The following is a 12159-nucleotide window of genomic DNA, read 5'->3' as shown; positions in this document are numbered from 1 at the left end:
GCTTCAATGATCGAGAGGTGGTTCTGAGATGGGCCAAGAAGGTACAAAGTAGTAGACGGGAGAGTGCGGTGATACGAGTGTATCAGGATTGGAGTGCGGAGGTGACGAGAAGGAGGGCGAGTTTCAATAGAGCCAAGGAGGTGCTGCATAAGAAGAAAGTGAAGTTCGGGATGTTGCAGCCGGCGCGATTGTGGGTCACGCATCAGGACAGACATTACTATTTTGAAACGTCGGAAGAAGCATGGACCTTCATTCAAAAAGAGAAACTGGACCAGAACTGAGGGACTGATGTTGGAGGGGAAACGAAAATGCTGATGTATAGAGGTGTAAATTGGGGAGGGGGGGACACTGAGAAATGTGGGCGCCGGTGGGGGGGAAGAAGAGACACAGGCGGGGGACGGGGAATGGGAGCGGGGCGGTAGGGGGAGCTGCGCCATGGGGGGCGGGATGGCTCTAGAAAGCGCGGGGTTTCTTTTTCTTTTCCCGCGCCAGAGACATGATGGCTGGAAGATAGGCGCAAGGAGGATGGGAGTTCCTCACACGGGGGGGGGGGTCAAGGAGAGAGCGGGAGAAGCCGGGGTCAGTTGAAGTCAGCTGACTTTCGGAAGCAATATGGGGGGAGTAACCATGCTAGATGGGGATCTAGCGGTGGGGGGGGGGGGGGGTGACAACTGGGTTGCTGCTGCGGAGATCGAAAGGGAGCTGATAAGAGAAAAGGTGGTCGAGGCGGGAATGCGCCGCCTGGGGGACGGGTGGGTGCGCGGAGCCGGGACGTGGGACTGGCCCAGAGAGGGTGATGGCTAGTCGACAGGGGAGGGGGGCGGTCAGCCCCCCAGTCCGGCTGATCACGTGGAACGTGAGAGGCCTAAATGGGCCGATTAAGAGGGCCCGAGTGTTCGCGCACTTAAAAGGACTGAATCAGACGTGGTCATGCTTCAAGAGACGCATCTGAAGGTGGCGGACCAGGTTAGGTTAAGGAAAGGATGGGTGGGACAGGTGTTCCACTCAGGGCTGGACGCAAAGAATAGAGGCCATATTGGTGGGGAAACGGGTGTCGTTCGAGGCTAGGAATATTGTAGCGGGCAGCGGGGGCAGATGTGTGATGGTGAGTTGCAGACTGCAGGGAATGGAGGTCGTGCTGGTCAACATATATGCCCCGAACTGGGATGATGCGGGATTTATGAAGCGGATGCTGGGACGCATCCCGGACCTGGAGGTAGGAAACCTGGTAATGGGGGGGGGGACTTCAACACCGTGCTAGACCCAGATAGATCTAGATCCAGGACCGGAAGAAGGCCAAGGTGCTTAGGGGGTTTATGGACCAAATGGGGGAGTAGATCCGTGGAGATTTGCTAGGCCGCTGGCCAAAGAGTTCTCCTTTTTCTCCCATGTCCATAAGGTATACTCCCGGATAGATTTCTTCGTTTTGGGAAGGTCACTGATTTCGAGGGTGGAAGGAACGGAGTACTCGGCCATAGCTGTTTCAGACCATGCCCCACATTGGGTGGATCTGGAACTAGGAGAGGAGAGGGAGCAGCGTCCACTCTGGCGACTGGATGTGGGATTATTGGCAGATGAGGGAGTCTGCGGAAGAGTGCAGGGATGTATCGAAAGGTACCTGGAGGCCAACGATGATGGGGAGGTCCGAGTGGGGGTAGTATGGGAAGCGCTGAAGGCGGTGGTTAGGGGGGAGTTGATCTCCATCAGGGCTCACAAGGGGAAAACAGAGGCCAAAGAGAGGGAAAGATTACTGGGGGAGATTTTGAGTGTGGATAAAAAATATGCGGAGGCCCCGGACGAAGGACTATACAGGGAGAGGCGACGACTCCAGACGGAGTTCGACCTGCTGACCACAGGGAGGGCAGAGGCACAGTGGAGGAAGGCACAGGGGATGAGATATGAATATGGGGAAAAAGCGAGTCGCCTGTTGGCTCACCGGCTTCGAAAGAGGACAGCAGCGAGGGAAATAGGGCGAGTTAGGGATGAAACGGGAACCACGGTGCGGAGAGCAGGGAAGGTAAATGAGGTCTTCAAGACCTTTTATGAGAGGTTATATAGGTCCCAACCCCGTAGGAAAAAGAGAGGATGCAGCAGTTTCCGGGTCAACTAAGGTTCTCGAGGGTGGAGGAGCAGGAGGTGGCAGGCCTGGGGGCGCCAATTGGGGTGGACGAGGTGGCCAAATGGTTGGGGAACATGCAGGCAGGGAAGGCCCCGGGACCTGACGGGTTCCCGGTGGAATTTTATAGGAAATATGTGGACTTGTTGGCCCCGCTGCTGGTAAGAACCTTTAACGAGGCCGGAGAAGGGGGGACCCTACCCCCGACAATGTCGGAGGCGACGATATCACTAATCCTGAAGCGAGATAAAGACCCGCTGCAATGCGGGCCTTATAGGCCTATCTCACTCCTAAATGTGGACGCCATTTTGTTGGCAAAAGTGCTGACAATGAGGATAGAGGAATGTGTCCCGGGGGTGGTGCACGAAGATCAGACAGGGTTCGTAAAGTGGAGACAATTGAATGTCAACGTGCGACGGCTATTGGGGGTGATAATGATGCCCCCAGCAGAGGGGGAGGCAGAGATAGTGGCGGCAATGGATGCAGAGAAGGTATTTGATAGGGTAGAGTGGGAGTATCAAAGAGAGGTGCTGAGGAGGTTCGGGTTCGGGGAGGGGTTTGTCAGCTGGGTTAAACTCCTCTATGGGGCCCCAATGGCATGTGTAGTCACAAATTGGCAAAGGTCGGAGCTTAAAAGCGCTGGTGATGGCGCCACTACCGCTCTCCCCGAAAAAATTTACCACAAACCCAGTGGTGGCGGCAACATTAAGTATCTGGGGGCAATGGAGGCGACAGAGAGGTGTGTTGGGATGGTCGAACCGGTGTGGTCCCCGATCAGGAACAACCATAGGTTTGCCCCAGGTAGGTTGGACGGAGGGTTCCAGAGCTGGCTCCGGGCAGGATTTAGGAGAGTGGGAGACTTATTTATAGATGGGACGTTTGCGAGCTTGGGAGCGCTAGAGGAAAAGTATGAGCTGCCCCCGGGGAATATCTTTAGGTATATGCAGGTGAGAGCATTCACGAGACAACAGGTGAGGGAATTTCCGCTGCTCCCGACACAAGAGATCCAGGACAGAGTGCTTTCGGGGGTGTGGGTCGGGGAGGGAAAAGTGTCCGAAATATACCGGGAGATGAGAGAAGAGGGTGAGGAGCTGGTAGAAGAACTGAAGGGAAAATGGGAAGAAGAGCTCGGGGAGGAGATTGAGGAGGGTTTGTGGGCTGATGCCCTAAGTAGGGTAAATTCCTCTTCCTCGTGTGCCAGGCTTAGCCTGGTCCAATTTAACGTGCTACATAGAGCACACATAACGGGAGCGAGGTTGAGCAGGTTCTTCGGAGTGGAGGACAAATGCGGGAGGTGCGGGGGAAGCCCGGCGAACCACACACATATGTTTTGGTCGTGTCCGGCACTGGAGGGGTATTGGAGGGGAGTGGCGGGAGTGATCTCGAAGGTGGTGAAGGTCCGGGTCAAGCCAAGCTGGGGGTTAGCTATATTTGGGGTAGCGGGTGAGCCGGGAGTGCAGGAGGCGAAGAGGCCGATATTGTGGCCTTTGCGTCCCTAGTAGCCCGGCCAAGGATTTTACTCGTGGAAGGAAGCAAAACCCCCCGGCGTGGAGGCCTGGATAAACGATATGACAGGGTTCATAAAACTGGAGCGGATGAAGTTTGCGCTGAGAGGATCGGCTCAGGGGTTCACCAGGCGGTGGCAACCGTTCCTCGACTATCTAGCGGAACGTTAGGGGGAAAATAGATAGCCAGCAGCAGCCCAGAGGGAGGGGCGGGGGGTAAATTGTTTGTGTTCTAGATGGGGTGAGGGGGCGGGGGGGGAGCACTATTTTGTGTTATTTTGTTGGTTCACTATTTTATTTTAACAATGTTATCTATCAGTTATCATGTTACCGTTTTTGTTGATTTGTAAGGGGGAAAAATTGTGTTCGAAAACTTTAATAAAATATATTTTTAAAAATAAAATAAAAAATGGAGTTCTAGCGAGCGGAGATCCTCGGTGCACAAAACGGGGCTATGTACGGCCTCGGCCACACGTTCCCGATGAGGCCCCCTATCTAACGTGAGTGCTGTTTAATAGCTTGTGTGTCTCAGCGCAGGGAACGCACGGAAACACAAGGCTAAACGCACTCGCTGTGGGACTTTGTTCCCATTTAGTTAAATCGCACCCAATGTCTTATCAAGAAAGGTGGGCAAAAGCTTAATGAAAGAGATAGGTTTGAAGGAACACCTGAAAGGTGAAGAGAGAGGTGCAGCAAGATTGGGAAACAAGACTCTGACTGACCCTAAAGTGTTGAAGGAAACCTAGAGGAGAAATATTTTTAAACTATCCTTTAATAGGGACACAGGAAGTCCACACCAAGTAAAATAAAGAAACAAAGTTTTATTTACAACATGACATATAATACACAGCCCGGTAGATTCCCACCGGGTTCCTCACTAGTCAGTCCCTTATAGCCGACCTTTTATATAGGGGTGAATAGAGATGCCTCGCCCCTAGTGGAGATGCTCATACTCTGCAAGGACCACAGGGAAGACAATCATTCCCACCCCATATGCCCTGTGTGGGCTATTACATATCCCTAGGTTTAGCTCACTTGGCTAGCCAGCTGGCTTGTGATGCAGAGCAAGGCTAGCAGCGTGGGTTCAATTCCCATACCAGTTGAGGTTATTCATGGCTGCCCTGCCTTCTCAACCTTGTCCCTCGCCTGAGGTGTGGTGTTTCTCAGGTTAAATCATCACCAGACATCTCTCCCCCTCATAGGGGAAAGCAGCTTATGGTCACCTGGGACTATGGTCACCTTACTATTACGTATCCCATATCCCCAATTTTCATTGTTTAATATTGGTGGCTGTTCCTTTAGCTGCCTACACCCTGAGCCCTAGCATATCCTTCCTGAACCCCTCTGCCTCTGTTTTCTCCTTTCAGATGTACCTTGAAACCTATCTCTTTGAGCAAGCTTTTGCTCACCTTCCTAATAACGCCTCATGTTGCTCAGTGTCATATTTTGCTAACGCTCCCATGATGAACCCTGGGACATTTCACTATGTTAAAGGTGCTGTATGGATGTAAGTTCCTCTGGTGCTGCCTGCTAAAAATTGTAGGAGAGAAATCCAGATGAATGATCTTTAATCTTCCCCTCTTCCTGCAAAGACGTGCCGAGCTTTTTTCCTGGCATCTCCCCATATGACTGCGAACACAATTAACTAAATTGGTGTGTGCAGGGAAGAGAAGCTTGTGGCCACAAACATAACTTTCATTGTTCATTGAGTTGCTCAGTGTACTGGAGTCACCACCTGCTCACAGTTAATGAGGACACTCTACGCCCGTTGGTATTGTTAAACAAGAAATGAACAGGCCTTGAGCAGGAACTCTGCATAGTTTGATTCACAACTAATCTAAAGTGCTGCAAAAAAAGAATTACAAATGATTCTAAATAGTCAGTTGTCCATGTAATAGTTCTGCTGTCATATTTAATCTGTCTTGTTTTGTGAACTAAGCATTGGGTACATAAATGTCAGGGCTGGAGTTAGAATAGGCATCACGTACACTACTTGCACGCATACTGAGGTCAAGGTTAATATTTAAAAAGTTATAAAAGGTGTTCATTAGTTCTCTTGCACTCAAAAAACAGAAACTTAATTTTAAGAGTCTCATCAAAGGGGCATTAATGGGTGTAATTAGCAGAACCTCGCAATGCTGATTAATTAGATCTGGTGTCGTGGCCAGCTCAGTTGGTGTGGCTGGCTTCCAGCAGAGCATGGACACAACCTGTGTTTGAAATTCCTCAATGTTCTGCATTGCTTTGGCCAATTTTGGGAGGACTAATGAGAGAAAACGCTACCCACTAGTTTAATGATAGTGATATTATGTGTTAACATTTAAGATGGTGGCACAGTGGTTAGCACTGCTGCCTCACATCTCCAGGGACCTGGGTTCAATTCATAATAATCTTTATTAGTGTCACAATTAGGCTTAAATTAACACTACAACGAAGTTACTGTGAAAATCCCCTAGCCGCCACACTACAGCGCCTCTTCAGGTACACTGAGGAAGAATTCAGAATGTCCAATTCATCTAACAAGCACGTCTTTCGGGACTTGTGGGAGGAAACCAGAGCACTCGGAGAAATCCTCACAGACACGGGGAGAAAGTGCAATCTCCGCACAGACAGTTATTCAAGCCGGGAATCGAACCCGGGTCCCTGTTGCTGTGAAACAACAATGCTAACCAATATGCTACCGTGCCGGCCTCGGGTGATTGTGCGGAGTTTGCACTTCCACCCCGTGTCAGGGAGGGTTTCCTCCGGGTGCTCCGGTTTCCTCCCACAGATCAAATATGTGCAGGTTAGGTGGATTGGCCGTGCTAAATTGCCCCTTAGTGTCCAAAAAGGTTAGGTACGGTTACGACGGTGGGTGGAGGCATGGGCTTAGGTAGAGTGCTCCTTCCAAGGACAGGTGCAGACTTGGTGGACTGAATGGCCTCCTTCTGCACTGTAGTGATTCTATGATTTTGTTCTATGTGGGAGCCATGTTAGGCACAGCAGTCATCAGGTGAGGAGCCCTGACTGAATGATGTTTCTGTATGATTTTGGTTGGGTTGATTTGTTGATCATTTGGTGGTAAATGCTGAAACAATGCGCTTGCTGTCAATCTTGAAGAAAACTGCATTCAAAGATCTGATGATCTCTCGGGTGCAGATTTTACCTTTCCCAATGCTACATTGATTTCGACATCAGTTCAAGGGGATTTCTGATGTCCAGCAATAGTGACATTATCAAGCAGGTTAAGCAGCCAATCAGAGTCAGCCAAGCAGGAAGTAAATCTGCAATGTCTTACCTTTCACATTCTAAGCATTTCACCGACAGTTAAGAGCGGGACAGAGATGTGGAATAAAGGTAAAAGCTTAAAAAATGTTTTTTAAAATTCTGATTTTAAAAATCTACAACTTTATCAAAATTGAGTTATTTTACTTTCCACAAGTACAAAAGTAGCTTTCCAGAGCCAATGAGGCTGTTCAGGAATAATTATCAACTTGATATATTGTTGACAACCAAGTTATGTCTTATTCAATTAGTTTTCTGAAGATTTTTGAAGGAGACTGATATCTTTAAAAAAATGTTTTCCATCAACTCAAGTGAGTTCTGAATATTTCTTTTGGACGTCAACAGTGCAAACCGTGAAGTAGTGAGGAATCACCGATAGCAATTTCTAGATTTCCATACTTAACAGCATCTGTAGACTCCAGACTTTGCTCTCAGTTTCACTGTGGTCGTGACAGCAGACACTGACAGCTTTACTATTGTTACCATTGTGTAATCGAGCTCAATATACCTGAGCAGATTTCTGCGGATATTCTGTTCACATCACACTTTTCTAAAGGCAAGTCTCAACATTTCTTTTGTCATATTTTCAAAGTGGTTCCATCCAATTGTTGTCTGTGCGTGGGAGGTGTGTGGCATGTGTGTTGGTGTGGGCATGTATGTGCGTGTGTGTTTATATCCTGTGATGTGGAGATGCCGACGTTGGACTGGGGTGAGCACAGTAAGAAGTCTTACAACACCAGGTTAAAGTCCATAGCAAACTCTCTGGGACAGGTTAAAGTCCAACAGGTTAGTTTTGAATCACTAGCTTTCGGAGCGCTGCTCCTTCCTCAGGTGAATGAAGAGGTATGTTCCAGAAACATATATATAGACATATTCAAAGATGCCAGACAATGCTTGGAATGCGAGCATTAGTAGGTGATTAAATCTTTACAGATCTGTACGTGGTGACGTCCCGGGTTCCATCGTGCAGGCACGACGCGCGGACACGGAAGCCCCGCCCCCTGCACCTCCTCGACGGTTCCTCGGCAACCGGCTGACGGATCCGCCCAGAGCGAGAAACAGCTGTTGAATTTGTCTATATATATGTTTCTGGAACATACCTCTTCATTCACCTGAGCAGCGCTCCGAAAGCTGGTGATTCGAAACAAACCTGTTGGACTTTAACCTGGTGTTGTAAGACTTCTTACTATATCCCGTGAGTCCAATGGAGTATTAGTGGAGTATCAGTCACCTGCAGCGCCCCCCAAACCACATGAAGATATGCCTTTTTAAGTGTCAATTCTATCCATCTGTCATCTAAAAAAATACTGGCAAAGGCAAACCCTCATTTTTGTTTCTTCGTCACATCCGGGTTACCTGTTTGGCACAGATGGGCAATTCTGTCAGCTGGTCCAAAGTGACCAACAGTGCTTTCTCATCACGCGTGGCTATGTGGACTCTTCCTGACATTGGCTGGCAATGAGAGCAACCACATTCATGCAAATCTTTCACACAAAGATTAATTTTCATTTCAATGGTTTGAGCAGTAATCTTTGAAATAGCTGCTGGTGAAGGAGAATAACTTTTTTAATTTGAAAGTTTTCCAATTTAGGGGGAAATTAGCGTGGCCAATCTACCTACCCTGCACATCTTTGGGATAGATCATAGAATTTACAGTGCAGAAGGAGGCCATTCGGCCCATCGAGTCTGCACCGGCTCTTGGAAAGAGCACCCTACCCAAGATCAACACCTCCACCCTATCCCCATAACCCAGTAACCCCACCCAACACTAAGGGCAATTTTGGACACTAAGGGCAAATTATCATGGCCAATCCACCTAACCTGCACATCTTTGGACTGTGGGAGGAAACCGGAGCACCCGGAGGAAACCCACGCGCACACGGGGAGGATGTGCAGACTCCGCACAGACAGTGACCCAAGTCGGAATCGAACCTGGGACCCTGGAGCTGTGAAGCAATTGTGCTATCCACAATGCTACCGTGCTGCCCTGTGGGGGTGAGACCCATGCAGACATGGGGAGAATGTGCAAATTCCACTTGGACAGTGACCCGGGGCCACTTTGGAAGATGCACCATGGTGGCACTATTGGGCTTGTGTAATTATTGTATTGCTGCTTGTGAGAGTTTGCTATGGGCATATTGCTATTGCATTTCCTACATTACGACAGTGACCACAATTCAGATGTATATTATCGGTTGTAGAGCACTTTGGGATATCCTAAAGTTGCAAAAGGTGTTATATAAATACCATAGAAAGCATCCTATCTGGCTGCATCACAGCCTGGTATGGTAACTGCTCAGTCGAAGACCGCAAGAAACTTCAGAGAGTCGTGAACAGCGCCCAGTCCATCACATGAACCTGCGTCACATCCATTGACTCCATCTACACCTCCCGCTGCCTGGGGAAAGCGGGCAGAATAATCAAAGACCCTTCCCACCCGGCTTACCCGCTCTTCCAACTTCTTCCATCGGGCAGGAGATACAAAAGTCTGAAAACATGCATAAACAGACTCAAAAATAGCTTCTTCCCCGCTGTTACCCATCTCCTAAATGACCCTCTTATGGACTAACCTCATCAACACTACACCCTTGTATGCTTCACCCGATGCCGGTGTTATGTAGTTACATTGTGTACCTTGTGTTGCCCTATTATGTAATTTATTATGTTTCCTTTTCTTTTCATGTACTTAATGATCTGTTGAGCTGCTCGCAGAAAAATACTTTTCACTGTACCTCGGTACACATGACAATAAACAAAATCCAAATAAATGTAAGTCTTCCTTTTTAGAAATTCCCTCATGCCCATTCCAAATAGAGTGGCAAAGTGAGAAAGGAAACCCCAGCACACTTCCACAATTCCAGGGAACTTTGGGTGGTATTTCTTAAAACATTTTTTAAAAATCACATCTGGAATTTTTATAAGACCATTGAATGAAATGTGCACAAGTATCTAAACACACAAATAGAAGAGCAAGGTCCAAGACCCAGGAAAAATGTAACATTGCAACTCCAGTCTCAGTTCCTTGCTCCAGTTAAGTTGTTGCTCTGCATGACAGTTCAGGGGAAACATCTCTTTGCTCCTCCTAATTATTGCATTCTCTTTACATGAATTAGTAGAGCCTGATAAATACAAAGGGGCAAAATAAATTTACTGTCGGAAACCTGCATTAAGTGCCTTAATGCCTTGGATTGGGGTTTGCTGTAGATTGGGCCCTGAGCCTCAGCTGTAGAAAACCATCAAGCTGTGAGTGCCAATTGGGCATCCAGCTTGCCAGTCAGGGCCCTGGTAAATTTGGCCAACTCTGTTATGGGACTGGCCTGCAGGCCATGGAGGTGTGGGTCTAGCACAACTTGGCAATGCCGCTCAGCTCTGCTGTGAAGTCAAAAGGAGCACTCATGGTAAGGAAAAATAAACAAAAGCACTATCCAGTTTTTGCCAAGCTTGAGAGTGGCATTCTAATAACTGGTATTACTGTCAGATTCAAGGGGGTTAACTCTGGACACTCGGAATACTGTCAACGTGACAAACTGGGGCACTGCAATTATGCCCTGAGATTGTATGAATGGGACCAATTTCCTTCCCCTCAGATTTTGTCAGGGTTAACTAACAACTACACGTTGTGCCAATGTGCAATGATGAGTAAACAGTGGACCATAATTTCAGGTTATGGTTCTTCACAAAGCAAGCTACTAATTGGACACGAGAGGATGTGGCAATCAGAGGGTAGACATTTCTGTGAAAGACCAGAGGGACAACCCATGGGTACGCTATTAATGGTATCTTCCAGGCACTTTTTAGCAGTTAGTTACTGTGACAGTGAGATGAGAGCAGGATTTCCCTTATCCTCACACAGCGGGAAAGGAGAGACAGCTGAGGAAACAGCAACATTAAAAATAAGCGAGAGTAAAATTGAACAGAAGCACTCAAAAAGAGATGTATGGCATTATTATTGCATGGCGACACGGTGACCCAGTGGTTAGCACTGCTGCCTCACAGCACCAGGGACTCAGGTTCAATTCCAACCTTGGGTAACTGCTTGTGGAATTTATACATTCTCCCCATGTCTGCGTGGGTTTTCAACGGGTGCTATGGTTTCCTCCCACAGTCCAAAGATGTGAAGGTTATATGGATTGGTTATGCTAAATTGTCCCTTAGTGTCCAAAGGTTAGGGGTTACAGGGAAAGGGGGGGGGGGGGGGGAGAGTGGGTCTAGATAGGGTGTTCTTTCAGAGGGTTGGTGTAGACTCAATGGCTGAAAGGTAAAGGATTTTATGATTCTATTCTGCATATCTTTGAAAGTGTTGTAAACCTGAACTAAGGGAGAGTAAATTGTGCAATATTCTGTTCTGGAAGAGGAATTTTCATGGAGTGTACTGATGGTACTATGCATAGTGTGTGCACAGAGTTCATGCCAGTTCAGTGTAGCTTTCAGCTGTGACCCTGGAAGTAATTTCACGAGCTCATCTTGACACAGACTGAACCAAATCAACAGGCTGAACTTTGGCTGCTCCGGATAGGTCTAGTTTGCATTGTGAATGTAAAAGAGGGGTCAGAAAGTGGTAATCATCACTTGGAGGGGGAAAGCTGTGTTCCTCATTTTCTGTTGAACCACAGCACAAAAAAAGAGCCAGTTTGACTGTTCTTTGTAAACTAAGAAAGTTTAATGGCAGCCTTGTGTCAACAAACCTGGTCAGACTTTACGACTTTATAGCGGAAACTTATTTTCCAAAGGATTCATTAAAACTGCTCATTAAAAAAAGTTGTTTTGTATCCTCCTGCTTTTGACAGTTTAAATAACGTTCATTATATTTACGGCAGGTTCCTAATCTATTAAAGCAATATTAAATCAGAATGTTTGTTTCATTCCGTTGAAGATTTCAGATAGGAACTATTTTGAATGAAAATCTTTTTGCACAGTTTGAGGTCTTCCTTTACCATACACTTGGAAATGTACATTATTGATCTGTTTGGGGATTTATGATTGAGACTGTTTCTGTAGAGGATTCAGCACAAATGAGATCTTCAGGCAGTGAGAATAAAGTTATTAATCCCTGAACAAGTCAGTAATGTATTTGCAACTTATCTTGTAAAATAAAAGCTCTCACTTTCATCTTCTATGTCCTGCAGTGCTACACTTTCCATCCCTCCACTTGCCCAAAGTTCTTCGAAATTCTTATGTAATATTTCTTGTTTCGAATCTTGTTTAAATTCACTCTCTGAAAACGTTTAAGCAAACCCCTGCCCTTTTCTGCTGTGATCTAAACAATCAGTTCCA

At 47.3% G+C, this 12159-nt stretch overlaps 1 protein-coding gene across 5 annotated transcripts in view; it reads left to right on the top strand.

Annotated features, from left to right (window-relative positions):
• Window positions 1-12159, top strand: part of dacha (dachshund a) — a 589340-nt gene that overhangs the window by 230897 nt on the left and 346284 nt on the right. The gene's annotated exons all lie outside the window — the stretch shown is intronic.

This window comes from Scyliorhinus torazame, chromosome 5 (assembly GCF_047496885.1).
Source record: "Scyliorhinus torazame isolate Kashiwa2021f chromosome 5, sScyTor2.1, whole genome shotgun sequence".
Lineage (NCBI taxonomy): Eukaryota > Metazoa > Chordata > Chondrichthyes > Carcharhiniformes > Scyliorhinidae > Scyliorhinus > Scyliorhinus torazame.
This window is presented reverse-complemented; position numbering and strand designations above follow the sequence as displayed.